Genomic DNA, 25,517 nt, shown 5'->3' on the forward strand with positions numbered 1-25,517 from the left:
GTCCCCATGCCTGTGCAACTGTGGACAGTCATCCCATCCACACTGTAACCCACGGCAACATCGCAGGGTGTGCGGGAAGTGTGGGTGATAGTCTGGAAGGAAACTGTGTTTTCTGCACTTTTCTTGCTTCCTCCTTTACACAATGGAACAATCCCTGAGTGTGCACACATCTACACACTCTTCCTCCTTTACACAATGGAACAATCCCTGAGTGTGCACATCTACAAACTCTTCCTCCTTTACACAATGGAACAATCCCTGAGTGTGCACACATCTACACACTCTTCCTCTTTACACAATGGAACAATCCCTGAGTGTGCACACATCTATACACTCTTCCTCTTTACACAATGGAACAATCCCTGAGTGTGCGCATCTACACACTCTTCCTCTTTACACAATGGAACAATCCCTGAGTGTGCACATCTACACACTCTTCCTCCTTTACACAATGGAACAATCCCTGAGTGTGCACACACCTACACACTCTTCCTCTTTCCACAATGGAACAATCCCTGAGTGTGCACACATCTACACACTCTTCCTCTTTACACAAGAACAATCCCTGAGTGTGCACACATCTACATACTCTTCCTCTTTACACAAGAACAATCCCTGAGTGTGCACATCTACACACTCTTCCGCCTTTACACAAGAACAATCCCTGAGTGTGCACATCTACACACTCTTCCTCCTTTACACAATGGAACAATCCCTGAGTGTGCACATCTACACACTCTTCCTCCTTTACACAAGAACAATCCCTGAGGGTTCACACATCTACACACTCTTCCTCCTTTACACAATGGAACAATCTCTCCAGTGTGCACACATCTACACACTCTTCCTCTTTACACAATGGAACAATCCCTGAGTGTGCACATCTACACACTCTTCCTCCTTTACACAATGGAACAATCCCTGAGTGTGCACATCTACACACTCTTCCTCCTTTACACAATGGAACAATCCCCGAGTGTGCACATCTACACACTCTTCCTCCTTTACACAAGAACAATCCCTGAGTGTGCACATCTACACATTCTTCCTCCTTTACACAATGGAACAATCCCTGAGTGTGCACATCTACACACTCTTCCTCCTTTACACAATGGAACAATCCCTGAGTGTGCACACACCTACACACTCTTCCTCTTTACACAAGAACAATCCCTGAGTGTGCAACATCTACACACTCTTCCTCTTTACACAAGAACAATCCCTGAGTGTGCACATCTACACTCTTCCTCCTTTACACAAGAACAATCCCTGAGTGTGCACATCTACACACTCTTCCTCCTTTACACAAGAACAATCCCTGAGTGTTCACACACCTACACACTCTTCCTCCTTTACACAATGAAACAATCTCTCCAGTGTGCACACATCTACACACTCTTCCTCCTTTACACAATGGGACAATCCCTGAGTGTGCACACACCTACACACTCTTCCTCTTTACACAATGGAACAATCCCTGAGTGTGCACATCTACACACTCTTCCTCTTTACACAAGAACAATCCCTGAGTGTGCACACATCTACACACTCTTCCTCTTTACACAAGAACAATCCCTGAGTGTGCACACATCTACACACTCTTCCTCTTTACACAAGAACAATCCCTGAGTGTGCACACATCTACACACTCTTCCTCCTTTACACAATGGAACAATCCCCGAGTGTGCACACATCTACACACTCTTCCTCCTTTACACATGGAAGAATCCCTGAGTGTGCACACATCTCTGCCCCCTTTATTCAGTCTCCACTGGGAATTTGCTGTGCACTGTATTTAGTGCTGCTCACTTGCACTAGGAATCACGCCTATTACCTGGTAGTTTTCTTTTCACTGCACCTTCTTTCCTGTTTCATTTTCTTCAGTGAGAAATGAGTTCACTGCACGTCTGATATGACCCACGATTCCTCCTATGTTTGTGTGTCCCCACTGCAGGTGCAGGAGTTAAAGTCTGACTGGCCTCGTTAGATGTATCACACTGCAGCCCAACTCAACATTTTACCTGCTATTGCTGCTTTCAGGGGCCAGTGACAGAAGCCAATTCTTTCATTGTGTAGAGCACACAGTGACTCCCTGTCTCTGTCTCATGGATGTGAACTTCTAGAGGCCTGTTCAGATACCTGGCTGTGGAGAAGGGCTCTGTTCAGAGACTCCTGCCACAAAGCTCGTTTTGATATTTTGAGATGGAAGAAGGTTCTGCTCTCCACACATCCAGATGCTCTCAGATTTTCCCTAGTTTACTTCTTATCACTAGATCTGGGGACAGGACCCTGGCGACAACCCCTGGGACACCAGTCGTTCCTCTTGCCTTCCTGAAGGTTGGCCTAACTACTGAATAGAACACAACACAGCAACACACGGTTCTCACAGCACGCCTGATTGGATGGGCCAGGAAGGCCCTGCAGAGTAGAACAGCTCAGCACAGGCTGTCTCGCTAACCACACAGCAGGCAGAAGATCTCAATTTATTTTGTTCTATTATGGAGGAGATGTACTCCTAAATCAACAAATTATATATCCTAACGTGCCATCCTAACTCTCAGCAAACTTTTTCTAGCTACTCAGGTGCAGTCACACATTTGAAGTCTAAAATTCAGGATATCTGATAACTCTCAAAGAACGAAACAGGATCCCAGTGTAGCGGCTCATTCAGCAATCGACCCTGGAGAGCCTTAAGCAGGAGAACTGTCTGGGCTATGAAAGCTCTAGGATAGCAAGTCAGACCCTGTCAAAACGAAAATGAAAACACCCAGAAAAGAAAAACAAGCAGAAACAGAGAGGAAAAAAGAGTCTCTAAACTGTAACGGCACCCATGCCCTTCATTTTGCCAGTTCTCCTCTGCTATCCTTAGGCCGACACTGTTTGTCTTTACTGACACAAGTTATAACCCGGCTGTCAGTTTCTTCTGCACATAGTCGTGACAGGAGCAATGGGTTTTAAGTAGAGAAATGGCTCCTAGTACTGAGAGGAGACAGAAAAGCTCTAACATAGACAGACAGGACATAGCTTTTTTTTTTTTTGTTTTGTTTTTCAAGACAGGGTTTCTCTGTGTAACTGTTCTAGCTGTCCTGGAACTAGCTCTTATAGACCAGACTGGCTTCGAACTCCCAGAGATCCGCCTGCCTCTGCTTCCTTGAGTGCTGGGATTAAAGCTGTGCACCACCACTGCCCGGCTGCTAGGATGCATTTTGAAAAACAATGAAAATTCACAGTTCCCTAAACATGTTCTGGGGACAAGCAAAATCTCTTGACTACATTGTATCTAGCACAGCACCACCAGGATTACAGTAACTATTGCTGCTCAGAATCTGTAAGTAAACCTCCTCTCTGCTCCATGGTCCTTGATGAAGAAAGCAGAGTAACCACCAGGCACGGGACAAGGCTTTGCTGCCCCTGGACTAGCGTGCTGCACATTACCGAGTTAAAGCTATCTGGAGGTAGAGGAAGACACTTTTGCGGTTCAGAAGAGGTCAGCTGTCTGCTACCGTGCACCTTCCCCAGGGAGCGCCAAAGAACACAAGACAAACTTGCAGAGGATCTGCTCCTCCCAGAGGATGCTGTCGCCAAATGTGAAGGTAACTGACATCATGTTACAACTCAGTCCACAGCCCAGGTAAGTCCTAATCTTGACTTTATGGAAATAACCAATTGGAAGACACCTTTTTAACATGCAGAGGGTTCATGCTGAGAAAGCAGGTTCTAGAAAATAGGGTAAGATTGCTACTGCTAGGGCACCTGCAGGGTTTCTACCCTTTAGCGGACATGAATTCAGCCATGCACACTGTAGGCACACACTATAGTCTATCACCCAAAGGCTGAAGGACATCAGACACCTTTCCAGACCCTCTATAAACACAGCTAACAGAAGTGCATCCCACTTCAAGATTGGGCTCCAGATGAGGCTGAATCCCAATGAGACCCCTTTCTCTTATTTTTTTTCATATAAAACGAAGATGACTGTCAATTAATCTCATCTCTGATCTAAGACACTATGGGTCTAAAGACAATTGTGAATATTTGTCAAACTTCTATTTCTATATTTTCATACATCAAACTCAACTAAAGAGAGAAATAAAAATTTAATTCCAGATTTTAAAAGATACAGTTATTTTGCACTGTTTGAAACTATAGGTCAGACAATATTGCATTATGCAATAAGTCTCTTCAAATGTTTTAAGAACAAAGTTGTCAGTAATTACACAAAACTATTGCCAAGAGCTAAACCTAAGAAAACCAAACCACCCCAACCAGCTAGTAAACTGCAAATGTGCCCTCAAAATCTTATGGGAGTCAAAATTCCAGTAAAATAACAGAAGAGATGGAAACAGAAGTTTCTTATTATCACACTTCATATGTTATAAAACATAACAGCTAACTTAGTTTTGGCAAATGATTAGGGCTTGCAACACTCTGGCTTCCACAAACTCACTTGATTGTCAAGTGCATCTCAAATGGAGCATGTCATGTTAACTTCAGGCATGCTGGGACCGCGTCGTCAGTGAGACACTGAAATTTCAACACTTTGGCATGGATCACACGACCAGATTAACAGGCCCAGGTGTTTAATGGTTGAGGGGTGGGAAGTGGTGGTGGAGAATTTCAACAATGCAGATAATTGAAAGCAGATAAAGTTTTTCAAAAAAAGATTTATTTATTTGTATGAGTTTTCCCCTGCATTTATAGCATGCACATGCCTGGTGCCTGCAAAGGTCAGAAGAAGGCATCAGATCCCTGATCTAGAGTTACAGAGGGTCGGGAGCTACCACGAGGCTTCTGGGAACTGAACCCAAATACTCTGCAAGATTACAAACATTTTCTCACTGCTGACCCATCTCTCTAGCCTCAGATAAAGCCTTTGACTAATGAAAACACAAAATCGTAGCGATGACTCCCTCCCTCCCCAAAGGTGCCTTGCATGTACAGTCATACACATTATTTACTGTTTAGACATGCAAGTCTGTGTGTCTCTTCTGTGTGTATGTGGTATATGGGCATGCATGTATGTGCATGTGTATGCATGTACATGTGAGGGCAGAGGTTGATGCTGGTTCTTTCTCAACTGTGCTCCATCTTAGGTTTGGAGACACTGTCACTGAGTCTGAAGCTCACTGATTTGTTGAGGTTGGTGGGCTGACAAGCTCCAGCGATCTACCTTCCCTGCTCCCATAGAGCTGGGTTACACCTGGATTTTGTGTAGGAGCTGGAGATCTAAACTCGGGTCCTCATGCCTGTGGAGCAGGCACTCTCCTCACCGAGCCATCTCTCCAGCCCCATCAAATACAGTTTTCACCGCTCTTGGGAACTCTATCACCGTCCATCTTTACAGACGGATTACGTTGTCCTCATGTTTTTCCCTTTCCTCCTCCCCTCTTCCCATCCCTTCCCATCACTATCTTAATTCACGTGTTCACAGGAGACTGCGACCCTGGAACGATACATGGCTACCACCTGGTGAAAGGCTCTGCAGTCGGGGACCTAGTTAAGCTGTGATCAGATTTCTGATCAGAAACTGAGATACAAATGTGTACCATTTACACTTCTAGTCTTGGACAACCTGGTATATAGCAGTAGGTAGCCAATATAGCAGTTAGCATAGTGATTGAAGCAAGTTCACTGTTACTTCCATAACAACAATAGTAGTAATACTTGCTTAGAACTTTAAAATCCCTGGCAACGCTCTTAATATTTTGCATAATTCTTTAGAAAATCATTGAAGAACACATAATTATTTCCAATGTGTTGATGGGAAAACTAAGGCCAGAGACTCAATGACTTCTTCAAATTCATGCAAACAAAAGATGACGAAAAATATTTGAGCCTAAGTGACTGGCAAGAGCCAGAGCTCACGGGGACTGTGTGATAGGAGCACTCACATGTGGGCCTGGCACGGGAAAGATGGCAGCCGCCTATCGGGTAAGAGGAATGACATGAGCAGAAAGGAGGCTGTAAGTCACACCAAGGCCAACACCGAAGGTAAAGCTGCTCTCTGACTGAAGCACCACATCTGGAAAGAAATACCTCAACTGAGGAGGAGCAAGAGTCCAATGACAAGAGCACTGTCTTCAGTTTCCTGCGTTCACGCTTAGACATAAAAACATATTTTCTTATATCCAAAAGGAGAAAATTAAAATCCATTCGGTGTTAGAAACAGGGAGACCATAGTTGTGCTCTTTCCAAGTGCTGGTTTGAGCACTGAGCGCAGCGAGCTGGCAGGAAAGGAGGCAAATTCCTAGTGGGATCCAAGACCCTGCTGGAGATATTTCATCACACGGAGTGAAAATATTCATGGACGGGGCTGCTGTGAAGGGATCCCTTCCTCTCACTTAGCTGTCTCATCCATGGGACTCCAGGCTCTTAGCTCAGAACCATGCCTTGTCCCCTGGGGCGTCCTCAAGATGGCACAAGAGTGATTTTATACCCATGCGTGCCAAATGAAGACATCAATTATCTTGTAATTGTACCCACTCAATGGGTCATTTCATGATACATGAGTGAAGGCATGCCTTTAAGGCTCTTAAAGAGTACACTTCCTATTGAGGGTACTTTAACTTTTACTCTGTGATGTCAATGTCAATGTATAATACACAGCCACACTTAAGAACCAGATGTTGGCAGCTGTGGGTGTAGCTCAGTGGAAGATGCTTGTCCCTCATGCACTAGGCCCTGAATCCATCCCCAACATCAGGACAACAAACATAAAGACAGATAAAGAAAGTATTTCTGAATGAAAGCTGCATACATGTCTAAAAATGGCTAGAAAATACAGAACAGACAAGAATCTATACTTACTAACACTTAGTGTGTTCCTGAAAGACAGGTATTACCTGTCAGTGATGATGACACATCATTTTGCTTCTTAAGATAGACAGGAATATTTTCTTATTTCAATTTTTGGGACCAGCTGCATGCAGTGCCTGTCAAGGCCGGAGGGCACAGGATCCCTGGAGCTGTATACGGACTGTTGAGAACCACCGTGTGGGTGCTGGGACTCACACTGGATGCTCTAGGAGTGCGGTCTCAACTGCTGAGCCTTCTCCCCAGCCCATGCCTATTTTCAAAACACGCTCTCAATACAGACAGAGTCCTGCACATGCTACATGTTCTTAAATATTGTTTCATAAAAGAGAGCAAGTTAAATATAACACTAGAATTCCAGAGAACCTTAGACTGAAAGATATTCACTTAGAAAAATCTCTGTCTTTCCCACCATCATTCACGGGAACATTATGGAAATTTCTTAAACACAGGTCTTTAGCAACAGACAAAGATAAAGGCAGCCACTATACATCCCTCTTTCTGCTCTACAAAAAAGCAAAGGAAAGATGAGGCTTTTTGTAAGGCAACAATCAGGTACCCACAGTCACCTTCTCAGGCATACTTACGGGCAGCTCAGGGGCATCCTTCTTGACCCGAAGAACAATATAGCTGCCTATGGAGTGGCCAAAAAGGATCAGCTTCACATCCTTGGGCACATGAGCTCTCAGAAAAGCTGAATTTGACCATTCAGACCATAGATGTCCTCCATTTCTTGAGCATTTGGCTCTAAAAGCAAAAGTATAGAACATGCTTTAATGAATAAGTAAACAAGCTTATTAAAGTAGAACAAGATCTACAAAATGCCGAGACTTAAGAGAGTGACTTAGAGTCACGCACTGAGCACTTGTCATAGCCTGTGATAGACGAGCTGCAGTACTAGACACTTAGATTACAGACATCCATCCTCACCACAGAACGGGAAAGGCAGCACTAGCGGAAACGTCCCAGCTCATGGACACTGTAAAGACTGACAGCTGTGGACCTCTGACGTAGGGCAGCTTAGATTCAACTGCAGGTCTGCCCTTGAAGCCTGTGAACTTGTAGCTCCTCCACGAACCACTGCTAGTTTAGGTCGGTAGAGCTCAAGGTTGATCACGTAGCGAGTACTCGGGAAGGGCTGCTGGAAGATAGCTGGGCCCTGACACAGAGTTTCTGACACAGTAAGTCTGTGCAGAGGCCCACGAATTCCCCTTTCTAAGTTTCCAGGAGATGCAGGCAGGCTGAGTCTAGAGTTACACACTGGGAACCACTGGGTTAAGCTGACTCAGATCCAGTGAACTAAGAAAACACATGGTGGATACTGTTGACTATGTTGAATAATCTGTGCATATTTAAAGAACTTAAAGACATAAGTAGAAACCTCAATGTTAACATGCAATCATGACCTGCAATGACCTTTCTGTTCCTATTCTTTTTCTAGGGTTTTTCAAGATCTAATTAAAAACTACACTTGCTTAAGCTCACTGGGCCAGAAAGACAAAGACGGTATGTACTCACTTATAAGTGGACATTAGATGTTAAGTAAAGGACAATCACACTACAATCCACAGACCCATAGAGGCTAAAAAACAGGGAGTGCTCTGGGATGGGTGCATATATTTCCCTGAGAAGGGGAAACAGATCTTGTGGGTGAACTAGGAACATGTGAGTATGGGAACAGGAGGGATCAGGTGGAATAGGGAGTATGGGGGGAGAGAATGTGGGGAGAGATGACTGGAACTGGAGGGTATTTGGGGGTAATGTGGAATCCTAGTGCAGTGGGAACTCCCTGGAATCTATGACGGTGTCCTTAGTAAGAGCTCCCGGCAACAGAAGATATGGAGTATGAACCATCTAACCTCTCTAACCAGGCAAGACTTCCAGGGTTGGGACTGGAACAGCAACCCAAACAAAAAATGTCTGACAGACAATCCATTCTGATTGCAAGATGTATTGGGACAATGGTGGCACAGAACTTGTGTGAGTGGCCACCTAATGACTGGTCTAATTTGAGGCCCATGTCACAAGTGGGAGGCCATGTCTGGTACTAGCTCCATGACCAGGAACCAGATGCTGGATAGCCCAGAGACTTACAGTAGAACTGAACGCAACTCGTAGGATAAAAAAAAAAAATCAATGAAATGATCCCGAATGATGTTCTGCTATATTCACAGATCAGTGCCAAATCCAATTGTCACCAGAGAGGCTTCCTCTGGCAGCTGTTCAGAGTGGATGTAGAGACCCACAGCCAAACAAGAGGTGGAAAGAGAGCCCAAGTTGGAGGTCTCCATCTGGTCCCTCTTTTTGGAGCTAGAAGTACCCTGCTGAAAAGGAGGAGGAGCAGCAGCTTTGGGACCTAAAGGGGTCAAAGACATGTTGAGCACATGGCTGGCAGAATCAACTGATGGGAGTTCACAGAGACTGAAGCAGCATTTGAGGAACCTGATGGGTCTGTGCTAGGTCCTCTGCATAAATGTTATGGTTGTTGCCTGTGTTTTGGGAGCATTCCTGACAGGGAGACTGGGGATGTCTCTGTCTCTTTTGCCTGCACTTGGAACCCCTTTCAACTTTCTGGGTTGATTTACCCAGCCTTGATGTGAAAATCTGTGCCTGGTCTTACAGATTTGTGTCATCCCATGTTCTGTTGACATCCCTGGAAGGCCTGCTCTTTTCTGAGGGGAGATGTGGAGGAGGGGGTTGAATCTGGTGGAGAGGGAAGGTAGGGGTGCTTAGAGAAGTGGAGGGAGGGGAAGTTGCTGTTGGGATGTACTGTATGAGAAAAAATAAACAAGCAAACAAGAAACAACAACAAAAACAACAAAAATCTACACCTGCCTTCAAGGACATTACGGTCTAGGAGAAGAAAATATAGATTTTATTTATTTTGCATATGCACATGTGTGCATGTTTACATGTATGTGAGCACACATGTGTGCAATGCTTATGGGTGCCTGAGGTTGGTGGTGGGTATTTTCCTTGATCACTCTTGGCCTTATATATTGAGGCAGAGTTTCCCACTGAACCCAGAGCTTGCTGTTTTGATTGGCTTGGTTAGCCAGATTGTCCTGGGGATCCTGTTTTTGCCTTTTTCTTGCTGGGATTACAGTAAGACCATCGTGCCCACTTAGGGTCCTGAGGATCCAAACACTGGTCCTCAGGCTTCTGCTACAAGCACTTTGCCTGTAGAGCCAGTTCCCTAGCTCCCTCACATATATTAAAAATATAATTATGAAGCCCTCAAGAAGTCCCTCAAGTAGGTAAGTATCTCAGCATCTACTGGGTTATGGTAAGTGGCAGTGATCATCTGTACTCACAGAAGTACTATACCTCCATGTTCAGAGAGTCCGGTTTTATCCCATGCTTATTCAGTCCCAGTCCAGCTGGCCTTGGTGAGCTCCCAATAGATCAGCCCCACTGTCACAGTGGGTGGGTGCACCCCTTGCGGTCCTGACTTCCTCGCTCATGTTCTCCCTCCTTCTGCTCCTCATTGGGACCTTGGGAGCTCAGTCCAGTGCTCCAATGTGGGTCTCTGTCTCTATCTCCACCCATCGCCAGATGAAGGTTCTATGGTGATATGCAAGATATTCATCAGTATGGCTATAGGATAGGGTCATGGACAATGAGGGCTGATGAGAAGCCAAGGACAATGGCACTGGGTTTTGATCCTACGGCGTGAACTGGCTTTGTGGGAGCCTAGCTTGTTTGGATGCTCACCTTCCTGGATCTCGATGGAGGGGGGAGGACCTTGGACTTCCCACAGGGCAGGGAATCTGGACTGCTCTTCAGACTGGAGAGGGAGGGGGAATGGAGTGAGGGGAGGGGGAGAGGAGTGGGAGGAGGGGGAGGGAAATGGGAGGCGGGGAGGAGGCAGAAATTTTTTCAATAAAAAAAAGAAGTACTACACCTCTTTCCAACTTCCTCAAGAAAAACATTACAAGAACACTAGAAATACTACTAGAACATTATCATTGATGTATATGTTTAGCTACATATTTGAATGGGAACATGCCATGTTCATATGTGTATGTTTAGCTACAGATCAAATATTCAATGTGTAAATTTAAGTATGTATTTTCACTCAAATAGTATTTATAAAACCCCAATGACCATAAAGCTAGACATAAGACTAGAAATTAGTGCTGTGTTCTGGGACTGAGTGTGCGGACAGTGACCCCTCCTCTTACACAGGAATTTTCACATCACAGAATTCTTCCATTTTACCCATGGCTACTCCAAAATGATATTCTAATATTTTCAATCAAATATCATACATGTAGGAATATAAAGGCTGAAATCAGAACTTCAGATTTGAAATGATCTGAGCTAGATGACTATGTCGTTTATTTCTTGATGGACTTTTAAAAACAAACTACGTTTATCTGATATGTATCTTATAATCGACAAATCTAAAATGCCATAAAATTTTTACTCTAAATTCAAAGTATAGCCAGGGATGGAATGCAAGAAAATTTTATATTATTTGTTGATTTACAATATTAAAATGGTCTGGCAAAGCTAGCCATCATGTAATCATAGAAGTTGAGCTGTTACGTAAGTATGAACATTGAACTTGGTTTAAAAAAGAGACATTTTCATACATAGTCCCCATGTGCCATCATCTACTTTACAGGGAAAAAAGTTACTTCATTGTTAATCAAACAGGGAAGAGAAAGCCAAAAGGACTTTGTAAGTTCCTGCTACAGATCACAGAAGCAGCTGGGGGAGAACTGTGGCCCCTTACTTCTTTACGACTCATTCCTTCAGAGATCTGAAGGACATTCCTTTCACAGTTATCCTTAGGTTTACAATCTGAGGTGAAGGGTCACCTCACAGTTTGGGCTCGTCTGTTTCCAGCTCTCTCCGTGGTCTGTAAGCTCTTAGGATGGAAATACTGGTGAGACCCTGCCAGCTCTGAAAGCGGAATAAGAGACGGCATCTACAACCATTTACAAAAGCTACCTTACAAAAAAAACCCCATGAACCTAAAGAATGACTTATAAAATAATTTTAATTATTATTCTCCAAACAGAAGGTATAATGGAATAATCAAAAGGCATCAAATTATATTTCCCACTTGACGGGCATGAAGGGTCTGCCAAAAATCTTAACAGATAAATGCGGGGAACAGGAGGGAGATTCAGGAAGAACAAAATGCCACAAACAATAAAGAAAGCAAGAGGCACAAAGCGCAGTATTTGGAACTGATAAGGAGTCTATAGGGAGCCATGGAACTAAGTGGCTGGAAAAGGAAGTTGACATGAATCGAGCAGAACGTGGGCCATTGCAGCAGGGCATGTGACTGCACAGAAAGGAGCAGCACGCTTGGCTGTGGGCTCCAGGGTGGGTGCTGCCATGCTGACAGCCCCGGTACATCAGGGACTACTGAATGCACTTGGAAAGGTGCCAGGGCTCTCGGACATACTATCCAGGCACTAGTGAACAGGAGAATCATCCTGAGAGCTCTCATCTGAAATGCCTGTCACCAGAACTGCCTAGATTTCAGGTCTCTGTGTCTTTCTGATTTAGGGACACTTGCCTTGAGTTTACTTGCTAAGCCTCTCTCATTCAAAACTCTTCAATATAAACAAGGTTCCCCACTCTTCTCTGCCCCAGGACTGTAACCATGGGCTCCATTTCCAGACCCCTCTCCAGGTCTACACTTCAACTTGGAAACATGTGTGCGTTCCTAGTGGCTGTGAGCAGCAGCTGGACTGTCCCACACCTTTGGGCTTGTCTTTCCTCAATGTTCTTCTGCTAGTCACTGTCCTGGAGAGGGAACTCCTCCAAGCAGTCTCTCTCTCTGTCTGGAGGACTATTGGGCATGGTTTTGTTTCTTTATAACTACACAGGCTAAATTCATCTTCATTGAAAGACTGGTAATATTTCATCTGCTGCAGTTGAACCGGTATAATTTTTATCTTGTGCTTCATGGGTTTTGAACAAAGGACCTGAAGTAGTTGATAATAAATTTACCACCGAGTAAGCAGACTCCAGAAAGTCAAAGCCAGACAACAATTTAAACTCCCAAATTGTTTTAAAAAAATTATGTATCTTTCTTGAATCATCCCTGTGTGATATCAGAGAACAGCTGTTATTATATTCTGTCATTACATCCACTTTACGATTCTGTCAATGTGCTGTAACAAGAATATCATTCCCAACTGTTCTCAGTTTTAACTCATGCTCACATGAGGCGAAGCATGCTGCCAACCTCTGCTGTGCTGCTAGAGCTCGCGCTCTCTTGCTCATTATGTATTCTGCAAACCATGCTGTGCATGTCAGGCACCTGTACTTAGGGTGACAATCCTGCATGGGAACGATGTACTTGTCCTGCCTGCACTGACCCATCTTATGGCCCCCACTCGTAAAGCACAACCTCTAATAGGTAACGTAGGTTTTAAGGCCCAGGGCTACACTCGGCCTCATAGAACTTTTGGGATACTTAGGGTGCAGATGGAAATAGTCACCTCGGTAGGCAGACATGGGCGTCTCTATTAATTCTCCTGCAGTACCTATCATTGCCTAGTTGATTATAAATCCTAAGTGATGACAGACTGCCCTTTCATCCCCCTTCAATGTCCGCTGGCCTCTGGGCCTCTAGATGGCACTGTTCTCATTAGGTGGCAAAGAGCTCAGACTAATGCTAAGTTATTAACACATTATTAAGTATAGAACCAATCCAAACAATAAGCTTTCAAGTAAGTTATAAATAAACAACAACCATTTTAAAACACAAATATATTTTCTAATTTCCTAAATATATTTCCTAAATTCTGACCCACAACATACATATATCTTTTACTTGTGTTGAGCACTAGTGCATAGTAAGGAAGAATCCATGACCAAGCTCTGGAAGATGGGGTCCTAGGACCAGCAGCAGGAACACTGTTGGGAACTTTCTAGAAATGAAGACTCTCAGGTGGTGCTCCACATCTACTGATCAGCGAATCTGGGTGTACACTTATTCTAATAAAGCTTTGGATAACTTTGAGGCATGTCAAAGTTGAGAATGCTGATTGTACGGTGGATAATCTTTCACATCTGCTCTCAATTTCAAAGTTGCTGCTCATATTCTGTTTATTTGCTTCAGATTTTAGTATATTTTTGGATGGTTGCTATGACAATTGCTGTTGCTATAATTAAGAATTTTCTCTATACAACACACCTTTTACTACAAGATAAGGATGAAGGAATAAAACGTGATAGCTGCATATCACTGAGAAGTTTGAGCAGAGGGATTAGATAATTAATCTTCATTAGGGATCCACATTTAAAGAGTTTCTTGCAGACAGCAGATAGTTGGACCTTGTTTTTACCTACTCTGAGAGACTATCTTTAAAGTACTCATTCAAACTGATTAGTAGTACAATTAGATAAATGATTATATACAATTTTACAAGTGATTTTTAAAACAATTACGTGTCATATGAATGTCTATGTGTAGGTATTGTGCATGTGAATGCAGGTGCCTGGGGAGTCCAGAAAGGTGTGTTGGATTCTATGGAGCTGGAGTGATTGTGAGCTGCCCAACTTGGGTCTTCTGCAAGAGGAGTAAGTGTTCTTAGCTGCTGAACCACCTTTGCAGCTACTCTAAGTGCTTTCTATTTGATACATTTGCCTTCTTACTCTTTTTTCTACTTTTTCTAGCCTTAATTGAGCATATTTAAACATCCCAGTTTTCTCTTTTTGTCATAGTAGCTGTATTTCTTTACATTTTTTAAGTGGTTGTCCTAGAATTTGCAGTACTTAATCTAAGCCCAATGTATGTAACAGTATTATCACCCTACCTTTAGTTCAGGTATGTTACACAATAGTATTCTCTCTTGTCTTAATTCATCCTTTACGCCATTGCCAATAGTCATTCTACTTACCCACACATTATCATCACTAATTAATTTGAGTAGTTATTAAGTAAATTTAGAATAAGAAAATTTAAAAATCTTTTAATCATTTCTTCTTCCTTGCTTTTCTGTTTTATATTCTTGGTTTTTTTTTTTTTTTTTGGTTTTTCGAGACAAGGTTTTTCTGTGGTTTTGGAGCCTGTCCTGGAACTAGCTCTTGTAGACCAGGCTGGTCTCGAACTCACAGAGATCCGCCTGCCTCTGCCTCCCAAGTGCTGGGATTAAAGGAGTGTGCCACCACCGCCCGGCTCTGTTTTATATTCTTATTAATTAATTTGTGTATGTGTGTGTGTGTTTATGTGGGTGAGAGCATGCATGCCTGTGTGTGTACACTCATGGACACATATCTGCACAGGTGTCCACATAGACCAGAGGAGGTGCTGGATGCTCTGGAAGCAGAGTTGCAGGTAGCTGTGGTCTATTGGACATGGGTGCAAGGAACTGAGCTCTGGTCCTCTGAAGACAGAGTCCTCTTAACTGGTCAGTCATCGCTCTAGCCATGCCTTTCCATTCTTGCTATAGGTCTGATTTTCTGTCTTCATTCTTCTTTCCTAGGGCAGAGCTAAAGCAAAAGGTCTCCTCAGCTTCTGTCTTCAAAGGCTTTACTCATCCTTTATTTCCAAGGGTAATTTTATTAGACACAGAATTCTAGGTTGCTGATATTTTTCTTTCAAATATTTTACTTTATTCCCCTCTTTGTATCTGACAAGAAGGCACTGGAAGTCTCATTGCCGTCTTCTTTCAAGGCTTCTATTTGTCTTTGGTTCCCTGTAATTTCCATATGGTGAACACAAAGGTGAAGATTTTGAGTATTTATCCTGCTCAATGTACTCCACATTTCCTGATTCTGAGTTTTATTATTTGACTTAAGTGCTTCCATTATTCTGGCTCCATTCTCTCCATTCTCTGGTACTGTATTATGTGGATGTCACACCTTTGAAACTGCCCATAGTTCTTGGATATTCTGTTCTTTAAAAACATTATTTTTTTTGTTCTTGCGTTTCAGTTTGGGAAGTTTCTACTGGCCTATTTTCAATTCCACAGATCCTTTTCTTAGCTGCATGAGGTCTAAAGACAAGCCCAGGAAGCCAGTCTTCATTTTGTTGCAGTGTTTAATACTTTCTTCTGATTCCTTTAAAAGTTCCCAGCTGTCACTGGGTTCCCACTCTTCTGCAGTGCATTACAGTTCTCAGTGGAGTCTCAATATTGACTGCCATGTTTATTTTAAATCCTCTATCTGATTGTCTGAAAATCGGCACTATGCACACATGAGTTTGATTAGGAGTCACAGTTTGTTTAGTCTTCTTGACTTTTTTTTTGCCTTTTACGAAGCCTTGTAACTTTATGATTGAAGTTGGACGTGATGTGCCAGTTCTAGGAACCGAGGGAAACAGATCCTTGCATGAAGCTTGATGTCGAGGTGGCCAGGACCTGAGCTACAGCTAATATCCGTCAGAGGCTTTGGTTCCCTCCACGTCTTTGCTTTTCCACCCTTCTCACAGTTGCTTTCCCCTAAGCCCTCCCGATCTGCTCCTGTGTCTTGCAGTGCACACACCTTTGTTATATCAGAAGTCTACTGACATGGGGTAAAATACGGGAGGAAAGTGATCTACAACCTTATACTTAATGTCATCGGGGGCGGGGCTGAGACTCTGGGAAAAAAATGCTTCTCAAATTACTTTCTTCTCTATGTTATGCAAGAGGGCCAGGAGGCCCTTACCTTGGGTTACAGAGTCTAGTTCCCTGGAGAGTAGCATTTGCTATTGAGAATTCTTTGGGAATGCTGCAAAATGATTTCTTCTCTTCCCTCCTCAGGAAAACCCTGGGGGATATTCTCAGATAATTACTGTGTTAGATTTACTGTCATGACAAAGATCCCATGGTGATTAGCTCATGGTTTCAGAGGTTTCAACCCATAACTATCTAGCCCTATTGTCTTGGGTATTTTGGGAAAAGACCATCTAGGCAAGGAATGGCAGAACAAAACTGTTGGCTTTCTTCTGACCAGGAAGTAAAAGGAGAAGAGACGGACAGGGGAAACAACAAATCCAAGCAAGGTCTGAGGAAGTGATTTTTTTAGTTGAGGCCCAAAAGGTAAACAAAAGCTGTGAATAAATAAAGAGCTCACTTATTAAAGCAAGAGAAGTTATCCCTCCACCCCTGGATATTCTTGTTACATCAATATCATCACGACTAAGGAATATGGGTGGATATAGAAGCCTGTATGCAGCAGGGACGATGAGGAGAAATATACCAGTCAGCATCTGAGGACCATGACAGGAAATTTGTTTTTTATTCTAAACAACACAGGACAAGGTTAAGAGGGTTTAGGCATGATCAGATTTCCATTGTGAAATATAGTTTAAGATGTGGTGCATTCATTTATGCTGTAGAATATTTCTTTAATGATGCAAACACATGTTGCATTCTTTTATGCTATATCTGTTTATATCTGTAAAGCTATGTTACTCTGTCTGTCTAAAATACCTGATTGGTTTAATAAAATAGCTGAATGGCCAATAGCTAGGCAAGAGAGACACACAGCTGGGGGCTAGCAGGCAGAGAGAATAAATGAGAGAGAGAACTGAGAAGAAGGGAGGAGTGAGTAAAGGAGGAGACACTATCACAATAGGCAGCCACCCAGCTGCACAATCAGCCATGGAGTAAGAAGAAAAGAAAAGGATATAGAACAGAGAAAGCTAAAATCCCAGAGTCAAAAGGTAGATGGGGTAATTTAACAAAAGCAGGCTAGAAAGAAATAGACCAAGCTAAGGCCCAGCATTCATAAGTAAGAATAAATCTCTGTGTATTTATTTGGGAGCTGGGTGTGGGCCTCCAAAGGGAAAAAAGTAAAAAAAAAAAATCCAACTATATATTTCAATCATTTTCTACACTAAGAAATAATTAGAAAACATAAAATTGTGGTAATTTACACAGAATAGGCCACTTTCTATAAAGATGGGAAGCATCACAGATTATTCAAGAAGAATTAGATAATCTCTATAGGCCCACTATGAACTAAAGAAAGTCAAGCTTAAAGACTGAAGAGCTCACAAACAAATCCAGACCTACAAGGCTTTACTGGTGAATTCTACCGAGCATTTAAGGGAAGAAATACTATCAGTTTATATGTATTCTTTAAGAAAACATGCAAGGATAAATAGTTATCAGCTTATTCTGTGAGGTCTATATCACCATCACACCAAAGCCAGATACAACTTCTAGAAAAACAAAACTATAGGTCAGTATCACTGTGAACAGAGATGAAAAATTATACAGTTTTTTGATGAAAAATTATCCCCGCAAATTGAACTCATCAAAAGGTTAAAAAAATGTACATCGTGACTGAGTAGAGTTGATCAAAGAATGACACCATTGATTTAACATTTAAAAATTAATTGTATCTGTCATACTTATAAACCGAAAGATTCACACACTCATCTTAAAAGATACAGAAAAAGTGGAGCTTACCTTTTGTCAGGAATATATTTAGTAATATAGCTACATTTTTAAACACAACATACATGAAATACTGAATCACAATTCCTAGATTATGTATACAGTCTTTGTACCTAGTGAAGCTAGTCTCTTTCCATTACTGTCTATTTTTCTATATATTTATTCTCTGTTTCCCATTTGAGAAGAGTCTCTCATACTCTAGCACATCCTGGCCTGTATTACGGAGCCTTGGCTGTCCTCAAACTCAAAGTCCCTGCCCCTGACAAAAGCAACACAATAAGAACAAAGGAGATTTGAACTAAATGCCAGGAGCACACTGATGCTAAAGGTATTTATGAGGATTTGTTAGAACTAAGAAGCTAATTTTAAAGATCAGTTAAATGAGGTTCCTTTTCTCTCTTAATAAATAACAAAATAATACTATGAAGGCAAATGAAGAAAAGGCAAAAGGTACCCCAGATAAGGAAACAGTGAGCAAGGACGAGTCCTAAACGTGAAGGTTCTACAGACAGGAAAACACAGGGCAAAGTGTTGATGTAGGTTTCTGTCTGCCCAGTCCTGCAATAAACACACAGAAACTGTTATTATAACACTGCCTTGCCTATTAGCTTATGCTTCTTATTGGCTAGCTCTTATATCTTAAATTAACCCATTTCTATTATTTTGTATTTTACCCATGAGGGGCGTGGCCTACCTGAAAGGTTCTGGCTGGTGACTTGTGTCTTTCTCCTCTGGTGGCTATGTGGCACCTCACTTAATCTGTCTTCTTTCTCCCAGCATTCAGTTAAGATTTCCTGCCTAGTTCTACTCTTCCCTATCACAGGCCAAAGCAGATTCTCTATCCATTAACCAATAAAAGCAACACATAGACAGAGGAACTTCCCACATCAGAAAAGCACACGGAGGCAGAGGACACAGACAGACTCACCTGTGGAAGAATCTGCTTTATGTAAAGATAGCATTGCAAACCAGAAGGGCAAAGATAATGCTATGAATCTAATGAATGGGATGAACCAGTTAATGACTGTCTAAGGAGAGAGGGAGAAACAGATTTCTTCCAGTCTGAGGGATTCTCCACAAACAGTGAAAACACATGGCAGGCAGAGCTGTTTTTATAATCTTAAAGGAATAGACCATTTTGACCAGTTTTATGATGGTGTATATTTCTGTACAACCAAATAAATGCAGAAATAAGGTCAAAGTCACACTGACAGGGAGGCGTGCCATGTGTCCCAGGCAGAACACAATTCCAAAGTTTATTGCTTGCAACCCACCAGATACCTCTGTCAGTGACATGGAAAATTCACAAAGGGCCAGGAAGAAAATCCCAGGATAAAAACTCCACATTAAACAGATAATCACCTTAAAATAAGGCGGGAAAAAGTTGTTAAAAACTTAAACTTTGAGCAGGGCTGTGGTGGCACACATCTTTAATCCCAGCACTATGGAGGCAAAGGCAGAGACAGGCGGATCTGCCTGCCAGGTGAGTTCTGGGCCAGCCTGGTCTACAAGAGCTAGTTTCAGGACAAGCTCCAAAGCTACACAGAAATCCAATCTTGAAAAAAAAACCCAACAAAACTTAAATTTTGATAAAGATATAAAAACATTTACAAGGGAAATTACAAAACTGTGCATGTGGTACCTTCTCCATTAGACAAGGCTCCCTGTATTATATATCAATGTAAACAAAACTAAAACCGCACACCCAGAGTAGTAACCATGGTTGCTCTAGTAATTTCCCTCTGGTTCGCCACAGTTTACCAATAGCAATTATGAAATCATAGGTTTTGAGTATCTGTAACGTTTAAACTTCTCCGGAATAATGAAGATAAGCAGTTTCGGCCTGTTGACACTGTTCATTAAAGAAATTAGTCCAGGGCCCACAATTATACAATCTGGGTTTCAACTCCACCACAGAAAAAGAATTCCTCACGCACAGAGATTTCTTTTTGAACTTCTGAGTCCATCTCTAAATAAAAGGATGGGGGGCAGGTATGAGAAATAAAATAAAGACCGAGCAAAAGGCAGGAGAGGTGTGCACAGCTATAGTCTCAGCCCTCAGGAAGTGGACGTGTGAGATCAAGGTCAGCCTCTTTAGCTACATAGAGTTAGACACTAGTGTGGAGACCCTGTCTCAACCTCCTTTTCACTCTCTCCCCATCCCCTACAAAAGCAAGGGAAATATAAAACCTTGAACCAAAGACAATATTGAAGAATTAGAAAGGGTCATTTCAAAAACACTCAGAAGAGAATGCCACAGGGCATGTCCCAGGTGCAAGACTATTCAGCTGTCTGCATCAAAAGACTGAAAGGCAAATTCAAACAACCACAAGGGGTTTCCTGAGAAACAGGCAGTCACCTGGTCAGGAATGGCCAGGAATCACAGTCAGATTAGTATTTTCCCCTGTGGCTGTCTCCAGTTGGAAGCCACAGTGCCCTTGGATGACTTCCCTCCCCTAGGCTGGCATTCTCTGGTAGCTCAGTGCCTCACCTGAGATGGGCCCTCAACCTTTACCTGGCAATGGCTGGGGGAAAGCTCAGCTCTCTCAGGATGGAAAACACTGAGTTCTTTATGCTCATTCTAGTCACTCTCTTCTGCCCCAATTCTGCAGCACAGTCTTGTGTCATGGAAGCACCACATCATTGGATTGTGAAAGAGGTGGGCAGGGAATACCAGGACATGAGGCGGCAAGCATGCAAGATTCTCTGAATCATGTTATACATGCCAACTGGAGACTCTGAAATCTTTAAGTACTCCCCCACCCCCATCTCTGTTTTTGCCCTCCCTGTCTATGGGCACCAGGTCTCAGCACTTCAAGACTCTGTCCCAGCCTTCAGGACAGCCTGCGCCTCCTCCCTCGTGATACCCGGTCCTTTCCTTAGCACACTCTGCTCACGCCTTCTCCCCAGTCACTTCTGGACAACCTTCCCACTGCTGTCAATGACCCATTTTGATGGAGGAAGGTCATTGGTTAATTAATAAAGAAACTGCTTGGCCCTGATAGGTTAGAACATAGGTGGGTGGAGTAAACAGAACAGAATGCTGGGAGGAAGAGGAAGTGAGCTCAGACGCCATGCTCCCCTCTCCTGGGCAGATGCGATGAAGCTCCGACCCAGGATGAATGTAAGCTATAATCTTCTGGGTAAGTGCACCTCGGTGCTACACACATTAATAGAAACGGGCCAGGCAGTGTTTAAATGAATACAGTTTGTATGTTGTTATTTCGGGGTGTAAGCTAGCCAGGCGGCAGGGAGCAGTGCGGCAGGAATGCAACTTGCAGCTCTTACTACACCATTTGCTGCCTCCCACCAGGAATTCCACCCTCTCTCTCAGGGCTGTGCTCACAGCTCTGACCCTGAGTTCTGAAATGCCTTTCTTCTGTCAGGGGAGGCCGTGATGAGTTCCTGGTGGAAGTGGTTGGAGAGTGGCAGCTGGAAGCCTCCCCTGAAGGCTCTCCCTGGAGGACATGTCTTCCCCTTGGTGCTGCACAGCCACTGGCCACGCTTAACACTTTCAGCAGAGCAAACTTCCGTCATTAAATACAACTGACTCTTAACTAAATGATTCCAGTAATGAGACATTGGCAGTTTGATTAACCTCAAGATTTGTGAGAGTTCAAGTAGATATGAAGCACAAGCACTGTCTATGAAAACTGGAAAACAAAACCCACAGTAGCAATTCTAATACACTTCAAACAAAATAACTGGACTAAGAAGTGTGGAGTGGAGTTCACACTGGTGTTCCCAGGGGTCCCTTCCCTTCTCCTTCCTCTCTCCCCTCCCTTCCTCTCCCCTCCCTTCCCTTCCCTAGTACATCTGATTCTCACCAAGCAGTGGAGAAGGAAGGAAAGAAAATCTTACCTAAGAGTCCGAGGTAATCTGTTCTGTAAGGACAGATTAACAAAACACTATGTTATGACAATTATAGGTTGCTGAAGGGCGACAGTTCCACCCTTGGCCTCGGCTTCAGCCTATGAGCAGGCCTGGATTAAATCAATTTGATAAGCACCAAGCATAGGAATGGATGACAACCAAGTGTGACTATGACTTGTGCAATTTATGAAAACTTGTTTTTCTAAATACAGGTGCTTACCTGGATTAATAATTTTTTAATTCTTTGGAGCAACATATCTTTCCAGTTTAATCTTATACAAACCTAGGCAATATGTGAAACAGAAACAGCATTTCATCAGTATAAATTTTAGATCAAACATACAATATTTTTGTTATGTTTATTACAATATTTATAATGCACATATATACTATATTGTATGAAGCCAATGAGAACAATAAAGCTGAACTGATGAACAAAAATATTCAAAGTAGAATTGTATGTGTATCCAAATGTCTGCTGTTTATTTTAACTATCCAGAATTTCTACAGTCATGTAGGAACTGACGATGATAACTTTTAAAAAGCTTGAGCTAGAGGCTGGAGAGATGGCTTAGGGGTTAAGTGCCTCTTCCAGAGGTCCTGAGTTCAATTCCCAGCAACCACATGGTGGCTCACAAACACCTGCAATAAGATCTGGTGCCCTCTTCTGGCCTGTAGGCATAATTGCAGGCAGAACACTGTATACATACTAAGTAAATCTTAACAACAACAACAAAAATAAATAAATAAAAAACTTGAGCTAGAATGACCCAAGAGTTGTCAATCACATTATGAATCAAAAAGACATAGCAGGGGAGTTTTTCAGATTTTCCCCTTTTCTTCCAGTATTTGTGTGTCCTCACCTGTTTGCATATGTATGGAGGGCAAAGGTCAACTTACAGTATCTTTGTCTGTGCTTGCAGGGACCTTAATTTCTCCAGACAGGGCCTCTCTGCACTGACTGGCTGGCCAGCAAGCTTTTAGGACCCATATGTCCCCTCCCACTCTCCCCCTGCCGGGGTCACAATAGAGCTCTTAAGTGAGCACTCTGGGTCCAAACTCAGGTCCTTCAGCTTGCACAGCGCACACGTTACCCAGGGAGCAGCCGCCCAGTCTGCAAGAGTTCCATTACTCTGTCTACTAAGAACCTGTGTCACTTACCACACACATGGGAGTCTAAGAAGCTCCTAAAGCTTCCTCAGAAGCCGGTCTTCCCGTGATCATCAAACGCATGCACCACTTACCATCTCACCATGAGACACAGCAGAACACACATCACGCATGTCTGATTCTTGCATGGAAATTAATTCGTGTGGTTCCTGGGTACCAGCGTCTAAGCTACTTGTGAAATATTTGGTGACTGGAATGCACAGATTGGCTCTTGAAAGGTTTGCGGCAGACACGCCAAGTTTGTAATTCATATGGAATGACGATGTGAGAAGAAAATATGAAAAATAGCAGAAGCTCTAGTTCAAATACTGACATGCTGGTTATCTGAATGTGTTAAATCACAGAGGTGAGACTGCAGTTGGTTTTGCTTAGAGGTTTGTTTTTTGAGTGGAGCTGGGGCTTGAACCCAGTGTCTTGCACATGCTAGACAAGTGTTCTACTGAAAGACCCCCCCCCCCAGTGCTGGGGAGACTCTCACTCAAGTCTCGGGATAACACGACCCCCCAGTAACTCACAAGAGCCCGTCCTTGCTGCAATCACACGAGGCTTTAATGATGAGATGAGACGGGAACCAGTGCACTGGGGCCGAGACTCATAACCCACGCAGGGGGAGAGTTCGACCCCGAGTGACCGGGAGAAGCGATTTTTAAGGGAAGAAACCACACAGCTCAGTGATCCGGAATTGGCAGGGAGTGTGTCACAGAAAATTCCGAAAATACCAGTGAAGATTACAAGGGGGCAACCCCCTGCCTCTCAGGACCACTCCCAAGGTCATTATCAGCTAGTTCTTAAAACACATTACAATGACAATCACAAGGGGGAAACTCTCTGTTTCTCAAGATTATTCTCAAGATTACAACCTAACTTTGTTTTCAGCTACTTCCTGAAACAGTCACTAAACTGGCTAATGCTAGATTCCTGATTCTTCTCTTCCTGCTTGGATTTTTGGCTATTTTCTTCCTGCTGGGGAGGTCTGGATTTATCCAGGTCTTTCTTTGGGGATACCTGGAGTTATCCAGGTCTTTCACTACTACTTAATATTCCCAGTCATTCGAGGTTTGTTTTTAAGTTTAAGATGCAGTGAATCTGATTTTTTGCAATAGCAGATCAGCTTGCTTCCAAAAAAATCTTCCACTGATGACAACTAGAGAAGCCAGGGGAAAAGCTTTTTCTGCCTTTTAAAAAAATACCAGTAACCACTAAAAGAATGGTCCAAGAATGTGTAACAAATTTGTACAACAGTAAAAACAAAATGTGGTAGATGAGTGAGAAGAAAGCAGAGAATAGGTTTAAAAATATAACATCAAAAATACGGATACAGAGCCTGATTGCAGACCTTCTCCACTCTCTCTGTTCCCCAGACCCAACCCCTCAGGCTCATCTACAGAGCTGCAGCAGACACCAGCTGCTGTCTCCCTTTCTCCTGCCCACATCTCCTGTGGATCCCCCAGACCAATCTCTCCTGACTTCCTTTCCCTGACTCATTGCTATATCCCAGCTCCCAGCTCAAGCAGATACCCCCTGACCAACTGCAGGCCACACGTTTCAGAAAACCAGGTGGGCTGCCCGCAAACCTTCTCAACTTCTCTGTTTCCAGAGACCCAATCCCCAGGTATCCTCCCTAGCTCTGCAAGAGATCACCAGCTGAGGGCTCCCTTCCTGCTGCAGCTGCCCATGTCTCCTGAGGATCCTAGGAACATCCTCTCCAACCTTTTTCCCCCTTCATGTCAGCCTCCAACACCAGCAGGCATTTCACACAAACACTCCAGCTGATCAGCCCAGGAAAACAGGCAGCACACAGCCATCACACTCTGAAAACCCAGAGAGGAAACAGAACCCAAGGAACAAAATACCCAGCAAACAAAGACAAACCCAGAAATCAGCATCTAGACCTATAATCACCACAAACTGAGATGCCTAGATGCCAGTGTAAGAACACAGTCAGTAACAGTCACTATAGTATGTCTGCACTAGAGCCCAACTACCGTACCACAGTAGGCCAAGGATATTCCAACATCGATGAAGCACAGAAAAAGACCTTATAAACAAACTGTATGAAGATGATAGAGGTCCTTACAGAGGAAATTAATATATACCTTACAGAAAGTCAGGAAAACACAGACACACATTGTTGTGCTTTCCTGTCGCTTTAAGGGACAAGCCACGCCCACTCCCATTACCTCTGACCTGGCCAACATCTTGGCCCCTTCCTTTTCTGCTTCCTTGACGTGTGTGCTTTTTATTATAAGGAAGACCAGGGAATGTTATGGTTTTGGTCCCTTTAAGAGACAAGCCACACCC

At 43.2% G+C, this 25,517-nt stretch overlaps 1 pseudogene; it reads right to left on the bottom strand.

Annotated features, from left to right (window-relative positions):
• Window positions 1–20,140, bottom strand: part of LOC121438887 — a 43,891-nt pseudogene extending 23,751 nt beyond the window's left edge.
• Window positions 20,141–25,517: the final 5,377 nt, after the last annotated feature.

This window comes from Microtus oregoni, unplaced genomic scaffold, assembly GCF_018167655.1.
Source record: "Microtus oregoni isolate MIOR12 unplaced genomic scaffold, Mior012 000058F_ref0000040, whole genome shotgun sequence".
NCBI lineage: Eukaryota > Metazoa > Chordata > Mammalia > Rodentia > Cricetidae > Microtus > Microtus oregoni.